Raw genomic sequence first — 16224 nt, 5'->3', positions numbered from 1 at the left:
CTGAAGGCAACCTTCATTGCAGTTCTGTGTAATCACCTTAAATATGCTCTCTTAAATGTGTGAATGTTGCAGAACTCTAATAAGTACTAAGTACATTAGTGAACTAGAGAACTGTTAAGTACCATGCTAAATTAGATAACTGACTTAGTACTTTGTAAGAATCATAACATGGGCAGAAAGGTATATTTGCATTTTTGAAGAGATAAGAGAATGAGGGATTTGGTCATTTTGATAAACTCAAGATTTTTCTGTGTTGATTTGCTGTACCTACCCCTGGAAATAAAAGCAACCAAATTGAATGGTTTAATTTTTTTTTTTTTATTTGTTTAGTATTCTTATAATAATGCAAGGTTCTACATTGAATCTTACAAAGCTATATAGTCATTCTCCCTTATGCACAAGAATTCTAACCACCTCCTTGAAATTCATAGCCTCAAAAAAAGCATAATTACTTCCAAATCTCTACCTAAAGTGAAATTAATATTATGACTAAACAAATATTCAAGATGGAGCATTGAAGAATTATTGAAATTTTGAAGAAATTTGATTGAATTATTAATTCAATCTTTTTCACTTTTAAAAAATTCAGCCCCTGATATATCTAAGGTGGTAGACTGAGTGAAATATTTTTGACAGAAGAAATTTTGGATTTCCCAAGATTTCTCTAGTTCTCACTGGTCTCCTGGGATGTCTTACAACTGTCTTTGAGCAGTGAGCCAAAGGCTTCCTTGATTTCCACATAAAAGAAAATCAAATATGCCTCTGAGTTCTTAGTAATCCTAGCAATCCACTCCTTATTTCAAACTATGCTCATAGGTTTGGAAAAAGTGCAACATTATTTGGTACTGTTTTGTTTTTTTAAGTCTTTTACATAAAATAAACACAGTCCTAAAACAACATAAATTATACTTATTATTATTGATTTCAATTTCAGTTAATGATAATGACCAAAATAATAACCCACATATATGTCACTTAAAGCTTACAGGTTTATGACTTTTAAGGAAATGTTTTGCATAACTTCACATATGCCTTCTCAATGCCAGGGTTGAGAGGGGAGGAGGGAGGAAAAGACAAATTCTGGAATTCAAAGTTTTAAAAAAACAAATATTAAAATTTGTACTGGGAAAAAGAAAATATTAAATAAAATTTAAAACCTAATAATTTTATTTGAGAAAAAACAAGATACTTTCACATATAATATTTTCTTTCATCTTTGTAACAACCTCTTTTGGTAGATAAGTGTAAATATTATCTTCCTCATTTCTAAAACATAGAAAGATTACATCATACACTGAAGCTAATAAGAAGAAAAAACAGGATTCCAATTCAGATCTTCTGAGACCAACTCTGCTTCTGATTCCAGTGACATGTCTATATTTCAGTGTCATTTAGATCATTCAAATTGTATAAATATTTACAAAGTTATGAATGTTCAAATTGTACTTTGTGGATAATGTTTTGATCTCTAATTTAATGGTAGCATCAAGTCTGATTTAATGTTAAAATCTATCTTCAATAATACTTTATTTCAGTCTTCTAAAAATCTTTTTCAGTTTTTTCTTTGGAATTTAAGCAGCTATTCCAAATGAAATCATTGTCCTATATTCACTGCCTATTTAGATGTGAGAAATGTTAGGAATATGAACCTTTGTGATTGAGCAAACAAATGAGATTTCTTAAGAGAAATGCTTTTTAAAAAATTAACTCAAATTTTGCTTAGAATTAATACTGATTTATACAGACATATATTTATATGAAAAATTAATTTGAACAAAGAATCAAGTCACAAATGGAAGAAATGCATTGTCATTCTTAAGTTTCAAGTTCTTCCAAAAAATAAGAACAAGTGGAGCATATGTTTTAATTTTCCATGATCAGTCAATTCATGAGCACATATTTATTAAAGCAACAACTCTATGCCAAGCTCCATGCTAGTTACAAAGAATAGAAGAAACAGTTTCTACTCACAATAGACTTATAGTCTAAAGAAGGATGCAAAACATATATATATACATATATATACATATATATAAACAAAAGTTTATGTATACATATATATATATATATGCTTTTATGTGTGTGATATATGCGTTTTATATCTCTTTTGATGTGTATGTGTATACACACATATATGCATATTGTGTGTGTATGTATGTTTTCCTCTCATAAAATATTCAAATGAGGATCAGGAGAAGTAGAACCTAGGAAAGATGAACTGTCTCAGGGGATAAAAACAGAATAGGTTAAAGCTTCCATGTCAGTCAGCCTTGCTGTGGGCCCTTAAATGGCCCTGTGCTTCCAACTTGGGTACCCTTCAAAAAAATAAGAAAATTCCTAAGAATTAGTTTTAGGAGTCAAAAAAACAAACATAAAATTGATTTTACTTTCTTAAGATAAGCAAATTCTATCTTGTTGTTTTTAATAAAGTGTAGTAAAAGTCAAAGTCACCCATTAGAGAAAATGTTGAGTTGTGAAGGAAGACAAAATCTGCTAAATAATTGATCTCTGATATGTGTTAATCGTGACATAAGACAATGCCTCAGAGCGTTTCATACTGATGAGAATAAATTGTGATATTTTAATACATCTAAACCATGATGAAATCATTGAAAGCGTCACAGAAAGAACAAAACCCTAGAGAGATTATTAACAATTTAGCATTTCCAGTTCACGTGGGAATGCTAATTTTACTTACTGAGAAAAGTACTGAAATTGTATTCATTAGAAATAAGGCCCTCTAAGTGGAGAAATGTAAAAAGAATTAAATTTGTAATGCCATCGATAAAATTAGCATAAAATGCAAAATAATGCAGTGGGTTTGAATATCCAAGTCATAAGTTCATTTCCTTTGAACCTCTGTGAGTTCACTGCAGGTAGAGGTCAGAATGTTTTTCAAGTTTAGAAAACAATCCACAGTATCTTTCTGGGAATGATAGTGATTACACTAACTGGCTAACATCTGTGATAGCATAAGTAAAAGACATATTTAGAAACATTCATATATTGACCAATGGTTAGTGGACGTTTTCAGATTGTAAATACTTGTTTTGTTTCTGGAGATGAATTGACAAGGAAGAAGGAGAGAACAAATGATTTTGGTGTTCAAAGAGGGAAAATGGAGAAGATGCATTTAACTTTTTATAGTTCAATGCAAAGTTATGACTTTCAAAAAAGAAAAATGGAGAGCTTAGAAAAATATTGTAAAATAGATGCAGATAATAGTCATGTAAGACATTTATAAAATGCTCTGGATCACAAGTAAGCAGATGGCTCAAATTTACATGGACAAATAAACTGTATCAATATTTTATCTAGTAGTGGCCTATCTATCTCAGGTATTATGAAAAATTTTCCAGTTTCCAAGTATACCCTGGGCATTTATTATTTGAGCAGTAGACATTCCATTCTAACCCCTTTCTACCCTTTTGCGAAGGTATTGTTTGAATATGTTGCACATAGGGGCAGCTAGGTGGCGCAGTGGATAGAGCATCAGCCTTGAATTTAGGAGGACGGGAGTTGAAATTTGGTCTCAGACACTTAACACTTCCTAGCTGTGTGACCCTGGGCAAGTCACTTAACCCCAGCCTCAGGGGGGAAAAAAAAAAGAATATGTTGCACATGCAGGGATCCTGGAAAAGTTTACATTCATCACTTAATATGTTTTGCTTCTCTAGAATCCTGAAACACAGAGTGTATATTAAAGACAAATGCACAAGTGAAATTTGTTACTTTGTTTTGGAAATAGCTAATTTAAACATATAAATGTATATATGTATAGAAAAACATACATGTAATATATATACACAAATTTTATTTTAAAATATATATTTATATAATTTTAGGGGGAAAATCAGATTTAGATTTTTAGTATATGTGTGTGTGTGTGTGTGTGTGTGTGTGTGTGTGTGTGTGTGTATGTGTATCTTTTTGCGATTAACCCAGCAGGTATGGATATTTTTGTCATTGTGCTAACATGATTTCAGTAGATGGATCCAACAAAGGGTGATGGCAGCTGAGCAAGTGTTTCATAAACTTAAACAGGAAGAATGCTGTTAAACATAGTGAAATATAATAATATATATATTCTGTACTAGGAATATTGCTACCACCTTGACATGAAAACAAATATTTTTCCTAATGTATATTAATAAAAAGATAACTAATAGTTCTTGAACCAAAAAATAGCATGTAAAACCCCTGATCATCCCTGTGAAGGACCATTGCCCAAAACCAGGCTTCACATTTTATAAAATCAGGCAGCTAGTGTGGGCTCATCCACTTCTGATAAACTCCCTTTGCATTGGCAGCACCCTCTTCCCTTCCCTCCAAATATTTGAAGATGCCTAAGAGCTTAGCCATGATTTTGAAAGAGTTAGCAAACTTGAAGACCAAAATATAAAACAGAGCATGCTAGAATGACTTAGTACTTTTTAATGTACTTAAGTTATATTGCCAGTTGTAGATGTTGGTTTTTAAATGATTATTCATGATGGTTTTGGGGTTAAGAAGCTGGCAGTTAGGATTTTCCATTACTTGTGCATTACACACTAAAAACCTTCAATTCAGTCTTTCTTCTCATAAGATAGAAAATCAGGCATACCAGAAGATAACCAGAGAAAAGAGTAATGTTTGTATGATGACAGTTCCAAAACATGTGTTAGGGTTTTGAGGGAGCTCTTAAAGTTTTTGAATATTTCCATTTATCACTAATCTAAAGTTTCACAGCCAAATTAATATATGAATCCAAATCAGGACAGTAAGATTGACAAGATATTAAATAAGTTTCCATTTGATAAATTTGACAGCTGAGACTTTGAATAAACTTGACTATATATGTGGCTTACAGACCTTTGTTCAGTCTCCCAATCACTATGAGCTGTTACTGCTTCACTTGGCTTTTTGCTACTGTTCACATATGTCTGTATGTGGTATAATAACTTGAATCTCCCCAAATTGTAATCTCTCTGAAGATTTTTTCCCTTTTGTGGCTATCAAACTCTGATTAATATTATTTAGTAGTTTTATACCATGTAGTAACCAGAAACATTTCACAAAAACCATCAAGGTGACTTGAATAATAGCTGTGTGAATAAATGCAGCACTTTACTTCTTATTACAAATGTGGGGCATGCATTATTGCTCAACATTATGAAAACTGGAACATGGGGCTCAGAATCTCAAGATTTGAAGCAATCTTTTAGATTTATGCAGTCCAGCCTTAAAATGAAAGCCTTAAAGTGATTCTTCCTTGAAAACTGGTCACTGAGCTTTGTCCAAAAGACAACCCATTCTATTATTGGACAGATGTGATGTGTTAGGAAGTTCTTCCTTAGGTTGAATTGAAAATTTTAGTCCTATAATTTCTACCACCTGGTCTCAGTTACCTCAGATTAAGCAGAATAGATATCATTTAATTGAGAGTTCTTGGCTTTCATGAGCCCGCCACTAACCTGCTTTGGACTTTGCCTAGAATTTAAAAGCTAAAAGACACCTTAGAGAGCATTCTTTTAGTAGTCCAGTTCTCCTCCCCACCTCCATTTTACAAATGAAGAAACTTAGACCTACAGAAGTTAAGTGGAAGAGACAATATTTGATCTAGGTCTTTTGAATCCAAGTTCAGAACTTGCCCCTTTCCCCATACACTTTTTTCTATATGTTTTCAAAATGGGGGTTAAGGGTGGAGAGTGGAGTTCAAATGTTCAGCATCTCTTTTTCTTTTTGTCTGGTTACAGATAACCCTTCCCTTTTGAGGATTCCTTTTCACACCAATGCCCCATCAGACATAAGGAAGTATTTCTGTATAGCTACTTTATACAGTTATGATGGTTTCAGTGAAATCCATTAGTGTGCTAAGTAAGGGTAAGGGTATTTGTTGTTCGCTTGAGAGCAATATTCCATATTCTATCCTGCCTGTTAGGGAACGAGGCGGGTGGCAGAACAAAATTAGCATTGGAACAGAGCTTTAGCACAGTGGAACCCCAGGTTGTTTCAGGCTAAAACATGGAGCACAAATATGTGAAGGAATTAAATTCATCAGATCTAATAAAGGAAATGGTATAAGGCTCAGGGAGCTTGGACCCCCAAATTTCAATAACCAGGGTAGGGCAAATGGGTCTGTTATAGCAATGCTGTATCCTTTTCCCATTGTTTGATGAAATCATCTTTTTCCCCTTTTAAGTGGTGTGTTAAAAAAATTCTAGTACATCTGAAACAAAGAGCTTACACAGCCACCTAGCTGGTTGGTTTTTATAGTTCCTTTGCTGAGTATTGTCCTTCAATACAATACAGAGCCATTTCTTTGTTCTCACAAGCTAGCAGTTAAATTGTATGTAAATGTATGCAAATTAGATGCTGTCTAATAAAGAGAGTCATTAGATGGAAGAAATATTTAGTTTGGCAAAAAAAGCAGGTGTATTTTATAAAAGAAAATGTAAGGCTACCCCCTCCAAAAACACCCTTAAACTTTTTGTGGAGGGTCATGAAGAAAAATTATTAAAATATACTTTTAAAAGACTTCCGTCTTCCTGACCTTTCCTTTGTGCTTATATATATATGTGTGTTTTTAAAATATTTACATATAAGACTAAGGGATTGGCTTCTTTCCCAGAATTACTGGAAGCACCTTCACCAGGAACATTTGGACTTGAATAATCTTCACAACAGCATTTTTTTTCTTCTTGAATTAAATGAATTGTAAAATGGATGATTGGCTTTGTAACATTAAGTGTTTATTTGGGTTCCTTTTCTTTAGGGTGATAGAAAGGCCTCCAAGGATCTCTGGCATGAGAGTGTTTAAATTTTGTTCAGTTCAGTTTTGCTGATTTAACCTACCCCTTCCCCACTGTCTGGCCAAAGCTCATTCTTACTTCAATTACAATGAAAATATTCAATTATTAACCTTAAAGGAGTTGTGGCTATACATGACATCTTCATATTCCATAGCCCTAAATAATTGATTGGGTTGTCACCCAGTATTTGTTGAATACATGTTTGTTGAAAGACTAGAACTTCATTTTCAACTTGGATTTTCCTTTTATTCCATATGTCAGGAGTGGGGAAAGTCTAAAATCGATTGGAATCCTTTAGGTTTCCTTATACACACTGAGAGACATTATAACCTAGGTTTTGCCCATCATAATTGTGATGAATGCTATCTTCCTAAGAAAAATTTAAATAAAATAACAACAAAGTTAAATTACAAGATAGAGTTAAACTTTTAATGGGTGCCTTTCATCAGATTTGTGTAGGATGAGAAACAAAATTTGGGAAAGGTCCATTGTAATATTTCATATTTCTGTTTGCTTTATAGTTCTGTATTTTCATACCCATTATCTAATGTGATCCTCCCAAGACCTTGGAGCTAGCTGGTCAGTTATTATATCTGTTTTGCAGATGGGAAGCTGAGGAGAAAGGCTAATTAATTTGTTCAAGGTCATGTACTGAATTGCAGAGCCGGGTAGGACAAGAATTCGGAGGTATTTTATTTTATTATTTATTTATTTATTTTACTCCTCCAGGGTTTCTATTAGTGAACCATTTTGTTTATCAGAATCAACACAGTTGAGAGAAGAAGCTGGTTTAGTCCTGCTTAGTAATGCCATTTCAGAACTTTTCTATAAATCTTTTTTCAACTTCCTGCTTCTTCTGTCTTAATAACTAACGGAATGGAGGGACAATGTGATATTATAAAGAGTCTTGGTGTTTGGAAGACCTGGATTCAAGTCTTCCTCTATATACCAGTTATAGAACCCTGGAATAGGCAAGTCACTTAACTTTTTAGTCCTCCCAGGCAATTCTTTTAAGACAAAAGTAATAGAGGTGTTATCCATCTAGGTTTAGACCAAAATAATAATAATAATAAATTTCAAATTTAGTGCATGTGTATGGCTGGGACTAGAAGAGATTTGCATAGGCATGAAATGGATATGAATAGTAACAGGATAATGAATCTGCCAACTGAATATGTTTTTATTTATTTTATTGCTGTTTTCAGAAAAAAAATGAAAGGAGTACATTTTGATTATATAGAATATACAAGACTGAACTAATCTTGGAGATAACCAAAGGGCTGTGGAACTAGCAGCTTTTGATATTACTTAGTGCTTATTATTGTTATTATTATTATTATTATTTCTTTTTAATTATGCAAAGTGTTAATCAGTTTGATTATGCACAGTGCTAATCAGGTTAATTATGCAAAGTGCTAATCAGTTCTTCTTGAAGCACATGAGGAGAGCAGAGGTGCTGGCTGTGAATGGCTGCTGGATGGGGGTAGTCACGGCAGTCATTCCTTATTAAGATAGGAGTAGACAACATAGCAGAGGGATTTTCACCTCCATTAAAAATGAAGAGAGAAGGGAGAAAAATACCTTGAACATTGGATGGATTGTGGTTTGGGGATTTTGATAGTTACCCATAGGAAGATTTCCTTCTCCACCCCACCTCAGCAGTGTTGTATTATTTGATTGGCTAATCCTCAGAACTGTTTAAAGGCATTCCTTTGAAATTAAAAAGACAAAACCTGTGGAGTCAGAAACTGAGTATCATGTAGCTGGATAAGTGTTCAAAACAACTTGAGTTGCCAAGTTTCAATTCCTATGAGACTACAGAAAGTAGATGCCAATACATTAAAGAGGACATTAAAAAAAAAAAAAAAAGAATTGGAAAAAAAAATAAGGGAGTAAATAAATAAAAACAACAATAACAACAACAAGCAAATTAAAAAAAACATTTCACCATTGCAAAATATTATTGAAGCAATTGTTTTTCTTCCTGAAGCTCAGGTTTGTTGAGGTTTAGAACTGGAATGGACTTTAGAGATAAAAAATTGAGGCTAGACAATATCAAGAACTCCCTCATGCCAAAGCTAGGATCTGGGTCTCCTGATTTGCTCTTCCTGCTTTTTCCTTTGCATTAAGGTGACTCTCTTCTCAAAGCTGGTCGTCATTACTACTAAGATGTATGAGAAGGAACATGATAAAAAACTCATAAAGATTTGTGTAATATAGATCCTGTTTGATAGAACAATGTGGCTTCTAAGTCAAAGTATATTTTATTCCAAACTAGCAGGGCCCCAGTTACTAAGCTGGGTAACATCCTGTGAAGATTAGTTTATAAACAATAAGTTTATGTTATAGGAGAACAATGGTGGTTTATTTTAAAAAGATAAAATTGGCTTCCAATCACCTCAAAAAATGTCCCTTGTGATTTTTTTTTTTTTTACCCTATTCTCTATAATGATTTGAGAAATAGTTATTGAAGTGGTTAGAAACCTACTGTTTTAAATTCATCTAAAGGTCAAAAAACCTTTTAGGTTACTGAGTTTCCTGACTCTTCACATATTTTGTCCAAATTTTGAGTGGATATGATTTGTGCTCTATTTAATGCCTGGGACATAAGGTTTTGGATCCTTCCTAAAAGTTGTCTTCTTTTATTGTAATTCACCAATTAACCTATTTTTTCCTTAAAAACAACAAGCACAAACCACAACAATAAGTCAGAACTGGTGAGTTTGAGTTCTGGAATTTTTAAAACATGGGTGAACATGTTGAAAATGATGACTCCTACATAGATGGGCTTAGGCTCTAGGCCCATTAGGAACATCTACTGATAAAATAAACAATTGTGAAATATCTAATATAGAATGACTGTGTCTGAGTAAGGAAGTTTCCATTTTTAAATTTTGTCTTTCAAACAGCTCCAATTTCATTTTAAAATGTAAAAGAGATGATGTAGTTTCTTTTATTTTTGTTTATTTGTTTCCAAAGAGTCAGGAAAGTGTTTGAAAGAGTGTGGCACCTACAAATGGAGAAAAACTGTTGGGGACCCTTTGAAAATTTGGCTCAAAGAATTGTTACAAATGATCCTTCTGCTCAGCATCGAGGGAACTGGATTTCAATAATAAAATATTATTTGTATCTTTTTCCATCCCAGGAATATATTCAAAATAAGTATGTTGACTCTTATTATAACAGATCTATTTGTATTCTTTCTTGCTTGACTTTTTGAAATTTTTTGAGGAGTCTACCAAAACTGCAGTTTGCAGTTTTAGTTACCTGGTAGTACTGTTTCATATTTTGGGCTTGAGAAAAACTCGAATTTTAATACAGAAGGTATTGGGAGTCAGGGTAGAATGTTGAGGAGAGGTTGATCAGTAAGTGAAGGTGAATCTGGCAGGACCACTTGATGAGTATTCAGCTAATGTAGCTAATCACTAGCTCAGGGCAGCAAAGATTGTGCCAGTGAGGGCTTTAGGACTTTGAATATATGGTGAATAGAACTTTGATGATGGTTCTAGCTGTGAAGATGAAAGGAATGAAGAGAAAGCCAAGGCTATAGGGCACTTCTAATGCCACTGAAGGATAAACTTCATCTTTAAAAACAAAATTCTTGCCAGAATGTCCTTGGGTGTGCTTGGAGTCTCTACTTCTGGAGATGTTGAGGCTGTAGTTTAGGAGTTCTGTCAAGTTAAGGAGTTCTGATCTGTAAGTAAGTTATAATTAGTTGATCCTGTGTCCTCACTAAGCCCAGTATCCAGGAACCCTAGGAGTAGAGAGTCATCATCTAACTGCTTGGAGAGGTTGCCTTGGCTTGTGTTGGAAATGGTTAAAATTTCTATGCTGATCATTGATGGGGTTAGGCTAATGATCTGGATAGTCTTTGAGGAATAAGGGAAACCAGCCTCAAACACAAGTCTATAGGCATACACCCATATTCATATTCATACCCCACTCAAAATGCAGAACTTTTATCAGCCTTCAATATCTACTGTCCTTGAGAAGTAAACTATACCAACAATTATGTACTCAGCCTGCTGCTAAGGATGAATTTTTTTTTTAATTGTTTCGTGGAATTTAGATGTCAAACCATAGAGATATACCGATATAAATCATTATGTGTGTGTATGTGTGCATACATATCTATCTGTATTTGTCTTTCTGCTGAGACAAATTATTAAACTTTGTTACTATCTCCCACTTTATTTAGCCAACCAATAAGTTTTGTTTCTGTCTCTCCTTATTTCATGAAGAGACCATTAAAAAACAGTAGCCCTTCTTGTCTGGCTCTCACTTTATACAAAAATTCCTTCCCTAAGAAATACCTACCTCTCTCCTCTGGTTGTTCTGTTCTTTCTGGTTCCTATGCCCCTCATTTTTTAGGGGTAAAAATTACTATTACCACCTTTTAGCAAAATTATATTGCTTGTAAGGGATCCTATATCACCAAAGATCCTGAGGATTGTATTTCTTTTAAGCATCATTTGAATATTCTTGAAGAATCCAGATCAGAGGACAGTTTTCTAGGAAAGGAGGAATTTGAACACTTTTTTGGAAGAAGTCTAGGGGAAATGAAAAAAGAGGCGCAAGATGACTAAGGCCTTTTTTATTTTTATTTTTTTAAATAAATTTGTTATTTTTTAACATCTTTATTAATCAGTTCCTCTCATAACCTTCTCACTACTTGCTTTCACTGAGCAAATTAAATTAAAAAAACAACACAAGTATAGAGCTCAATACATAATTGTAGAGGTCAGCAAAACATATTTCTGCATGATCCATATCTGAAATTGCATGTCCTTTATTTATTTATTTATTTTTTAATTGTAAGTTCATCACCTCCCTGTGAGGGAGTGGGTGAACTGTTTTGTCTTTATTCTTTTAGATTCATGACTCATTATTGCTTTGATCACAGTTCTAAAGTTTTTGAAAATTGTTTTCTCAATAATGAGTTCTATTTTTGCTCACTTTACTTACATCAATTTATAAAAGTCATTCCCAGTTTCCTCTGAAATTGTTCATTTCATCATTCCTTATGGCACAAAATATTCTTTATACCAAAATACGTTTAGAGATTCCCCAATGACACCTCAATTTTCCAATTTTTGGTTACCACAAAAAGAGGACTATAAATATTTTTACACATATAAATCTTTTTCTTCTTTCTTTGATTTCTTTGAAGTATAAGACTGATAGTGATATAGCAAGGTTAAATGGTATGTAGTGTTTGATAACTTTCTAGGGAAAGTTTCAAATTGTTTTCCAAGATGACAGGACAATTTATAGCTTAGTCATAAGGCAATTCAGTGCATTAATATATCTTTTTTTCTCAGCCCCTCCAATATTTGTCATTTTCCCTTTTTGCCATCTTTGCCTAAATCCCCAGAATAGCCTTACTTCTAGTTCTGACTTCATACCTAAAATATTTGAACAAGAACAACTTAACATGTGGTTAACAGATCAGAGCCAGTTACAGAATGTCTATATGTCAAACTTTCTCCAAGATACTTCCATTATACATAATCATGTTTCCTCTTGAAGCAGGTTTTCCAATCTCTTCCATGTGGAGAACTGCAGCATCATCACTCCAAACATGTTCATGAGATCATTGGGTAGTTTCTTGTTACCCTAGATTAATTTCTGTAAATTGTTTTCTAGTATTCCTGAAGTTATGTTAAAGTAATCAGTTCTACTTATTCTGCCTTCTTTTCATTTTCCAATCATCTCTTGTGTAATTTCTTTTGCATCAATATTAAGTATCATTTGTTAATGTAATTAGAGTACACATTCCAATTTAACATAGACTAGGCACCTTTTCTATGAAAGCAGAAAGGGTAGTCATCTATAATTCTAATGCATTTGAAATGATGGGGGCCTTTCATCAAAAAACATCATAATTCTTTGATAAAGGAAAATATGATGCAGTTTCACAATGGAATTGATTCAAAGAAAGGATAAGGATAATAATGATAACTCTTAATGTCCCATGCCTGGAACCTGAGATAATGGCATTATACAGGTTGTCCCAAAAATCTTTGTGTAGATTTAAGTGCTGTTAATAGCTATTGTCTTATTAGCTATTTAATAGTTACTAAAGATTAAAACTTCATGGAGACTTTTTAGGATACCTCTATTTTTAGAGACAGATTAATAAAGGAAAAAACAATAGACTTGAGGCCAAAATACTTGAGTTGAGGTTTAGCTATGTCACATATACCAACTGTGGTGATTGTCAACAATCATTTCAGCCCCTTTAGGCCTCAGGCCTCATAAATATTTGCACCTCATAACAATTCTACAAGGTGGTGATGTTACAAAGTAGGTGGTGTCATTATCTCTATATTCCTCAGTTCAGGAAACTGAGGCAAACAGATGGTAAAGAATGACCCCAGGGTCACATAATTAATAAATGTCTGAAGCTATATTTAATCTTGGTTCTTTCCAACTCCAGGCATAGTACTCTCGCTACTCCTTAATGGTTAAGCTTTTACTAAATTGCATTAGATTGGTGATAGTAGAAGCAGTAGAAAAATAGAGATGGGAAAAATAGAGATGCTTAGGGTAAAGCAAATCAGGATGATCATCCGAGGCCTGAAGTTTTGAGGGTACCTGCCCGACTAAAGTAATTGTTGTCTGGGCTATGAATCAAAGAAACAACTAGTTGCAACAAAAGTAGATGCATTCCTTTACCTGTAACTATAGTGGATGCAGAACTGACTTTCTTTCCCAAGTCATATCATTCCCTCTCAAGCCTCATCTTGTGATATTTTCCCCCCTTTAATACTGTATTTAATGTACATTTGAACCTGAATTTGTCTCAGTAAAAATGTAATTTGTCTTAATTCAAAGCCTGTGTCCTCTTATTTGCTCATTTAAACTAATTTGTTTGTATTTGTCAGGTCATCAAATATGACACAGTTGGTAATTCAGTAAGAAAAAAAGATTACTTTCACTATTCAGCTTGATTATACAATGAAGAAAATTTGGGGGATTAGGTTACAAATTAGACAAGATCTTTACCTTTTCTAATCTGCTAAAATTAGCAGATCTCAAATCCAAACATTTTAGCTTATTCAGTTATTTGAAATCAGGTCTAGTTAGTGTGATGCATCCTTCAAAGTAACACTCCATATATGTTATGTATGGATTTACTCAACAGATGAATAAATGCAGTCAATATATGTTGGGATCTACTTTAATTTTTCTTCTGTACAAATGATGCTTGGCCTTGAAAGCTAAAGCTTATTGTGCCTTCATTTCCAGAGACAGGCAAGCTGGAGCCCAAGGATAACATGGCCATGTGGGAATTCTCAGCTGAGGACTGTGAGAGAAATGGAGACAGAGAAACTCAGAGACAGGGAGAAACAGAGAGCAAAGAAGAGAGAGGGAAAGAAAGGGGGGGTAGAGAGGGAGACAGAGAAACAGAGACAGACAGACAGACATAGAATGAGAGAGAGAGAGAATGAGAGACATAAAAACACAGAAAGAGACAAAGATATAGAATAAGAGAGTGACAGAGAGGAAGAGAAGAGAAAAGAAGGGAAAAGAGAGAGGAGAAGAGGGAGAAGAGAGAAGAGAGAGAGAGAGACTTAGAAAGAAGCAGAGAATTAGAGACAGAAAGAAGACAGAAACATAGGGGCAGTTAGATTGCCCAGTGGATAGAGCATCAGTTCTGAGTCAGAAGGACCTGGGGCAGCCTCAGACATTTAACACTTCCTAGCTGTGTGACCCTGGGCAAAACACAACCCCAATTGCCTCACTAGAAAAAAAAAATAAAGATGACCACTGAGACAGATAGACCTTCCACCTGAGAGAGAACCCTTCACTTAACATATCTGCTTTGTCTGATATAGCAACTGACTTCAGAAGACAACAGCCTTTAATGCCCTTATTTTTTATTTCTGTATGTTAGAATCGAAGTTCCTTCAAGCTTGCAATCTTGTACAGCCTCTTGCCTCCTCCTACCTTTCCTAATCTTCTAATTCAAAGTTTCTTCTTAAACTATGGATCATGACCCCATATGGGATCATGTGGGGGTCAAGAAAAATTTGACAACAGTAAAATGTATCAAATATTCTGCCAAGATTTATTTATGTAAAAAATAAACATGTACACCTATTTAATTAATATGCAGAATTGTTTTCATCTTTAATAAATTGTCAATTATATGTTTACCAAAGAATTGCTTTAAAATAAATTTATTCATGATTTATTATCAGTAAATGTTTGATTTCTATACGCAGGCAAAAAGGGATTGCTTGTGGAAAAAGTTTAAAATGCCCTACTCCACTTATAAGTATGTTTTCTTTCCATAAAGAATTATGCACATACATTCCTGTCTGTGTGTTGAATCCCTCTACCCCACCTCCCAGAAAAACTGAAGTTCCTTGAAAGTGAGAGCTGCTGTTTGGTTTTTTCTTTGTTTCTCCATATTTAACAGAGAGCAGGGTCTTTATAAATGCTTGTTGGCTTGGCTACTCACTCAAGGCTGGCATTTGTACACTGTCAGATAGCTTTCCTACAGACACCCTAAACTCTTCTTAAGAAAGTATAAGAACTGACTTTATACATAAATTTTCAAATATAAGTTTTGAAATTCTATTTCTGTCTTCATTTTTGGCATTTTAAAAAAAGATGCATTCAACTCCCTTTTGCTTAATAGTATTTATTTTTTTCTGTTTTCAAGAAATGTAATTCCTACTGGATTATGTAACATTAAGCATATGGATACACCAAGACCAGAAAAGCTGTGGCCATCAGGAATAAATATTGGTAATGGCACTGATGGCATTAGGCACATGTTGTTTATGTGAGACAAAAGCAGCCAGCCTTGCTTAGTACTGAGATACAGAATTAGCATATATTTTTGTAAAAGATTTAACTGAGACATTTGGTTTGTAAAATGGTGGTCCTTGAAATTTGGCTTCCAGTTTCCACTTAAGAGGAAAAATCTCTAATTCTAGATGATTTTTCCATGATATTTAGCAATGCTTAATCTAGCAACATTTAGTTTCTACAGCAATTAAACATTTTCAAATTACAACTGAATTGCAAAATATATTACTGGCTAGCTTGAGTTAGCTAGCAAAAGCTGGAGACTCTCCCACGTTAAAAAGGCCTAGGCAAAAAGTAGAAGCTTTGATTTTGTTCTTCTCTTGGAATCCTATGCAGTTGTCATTAAAAAGAGGATCTTCTAGTCTGTAAAAGCATAATGTCTAAGACTGTTTTGATTTTGCTGCCACAAGAGAGAACCAATAGGGCTATGAAATAACTTCAGAAGAAACTTGATGCTGGAGCCAGCCACATGTAGCCAAGCATGAAATCATTCAGGAGTCAAGAGGCACTAAACTAATCTCCTTTTTGAACTATATTATGTCTGCTAGCTTTGACTCTGTTTCTACATATTACCTCCCCCACCCCAGACTTTTTTTAGCTCTAGGATTCC

General features: G+C 33.9%; 1 protein-coding gene across 41 annotated transcripts in view; it reads left to right on the top strand.

The window, feature by feature from the left end:
- ZBTB20 (zinc finger and BTB domain containing 20) overlaps positions 1–16224 on the top strand; it is a 1031727-nt gene that overhangs the window by 318598 nt on the left and 696905 nt on the right. For 10 of the 41 annotated variants that reach the window (XM_074301259.1, XM_074301274.1, XM_074301270.1 and 7 more), the window contains one exon: positions 7396–7478. The exons of the other annotated variants lie outside the window; for them this stretch is intronic. The gene's annotated coding sequence lies outside the window, so the exon portion shown is untranslated. The remainder of the gene's footprint in view (positions 1–7395; positions 7479–16224) is intronic. 41 annotated transcript variants of the gene reach the window in all.

This window comes from Sminthopsis crassicaudata, chromosome 3, assembly GCF_048593235.1.
Source record: "Sminthopsis crassicaudata isolate SCR6 chromosome 3, ASM4859323v1, whole genome shotgun sequence".
NCBI lineage: Eukaryota > Metazoa > Chordata > Mammalia > Dasyuromorphia > Dasyuridae > Sminthopsis > Sminthopsis crassicaudata.
Note: the sequence above shows the minus strand (reverse complement) of the source record. Positions and strands in the feature narration are given on the sequence as shown.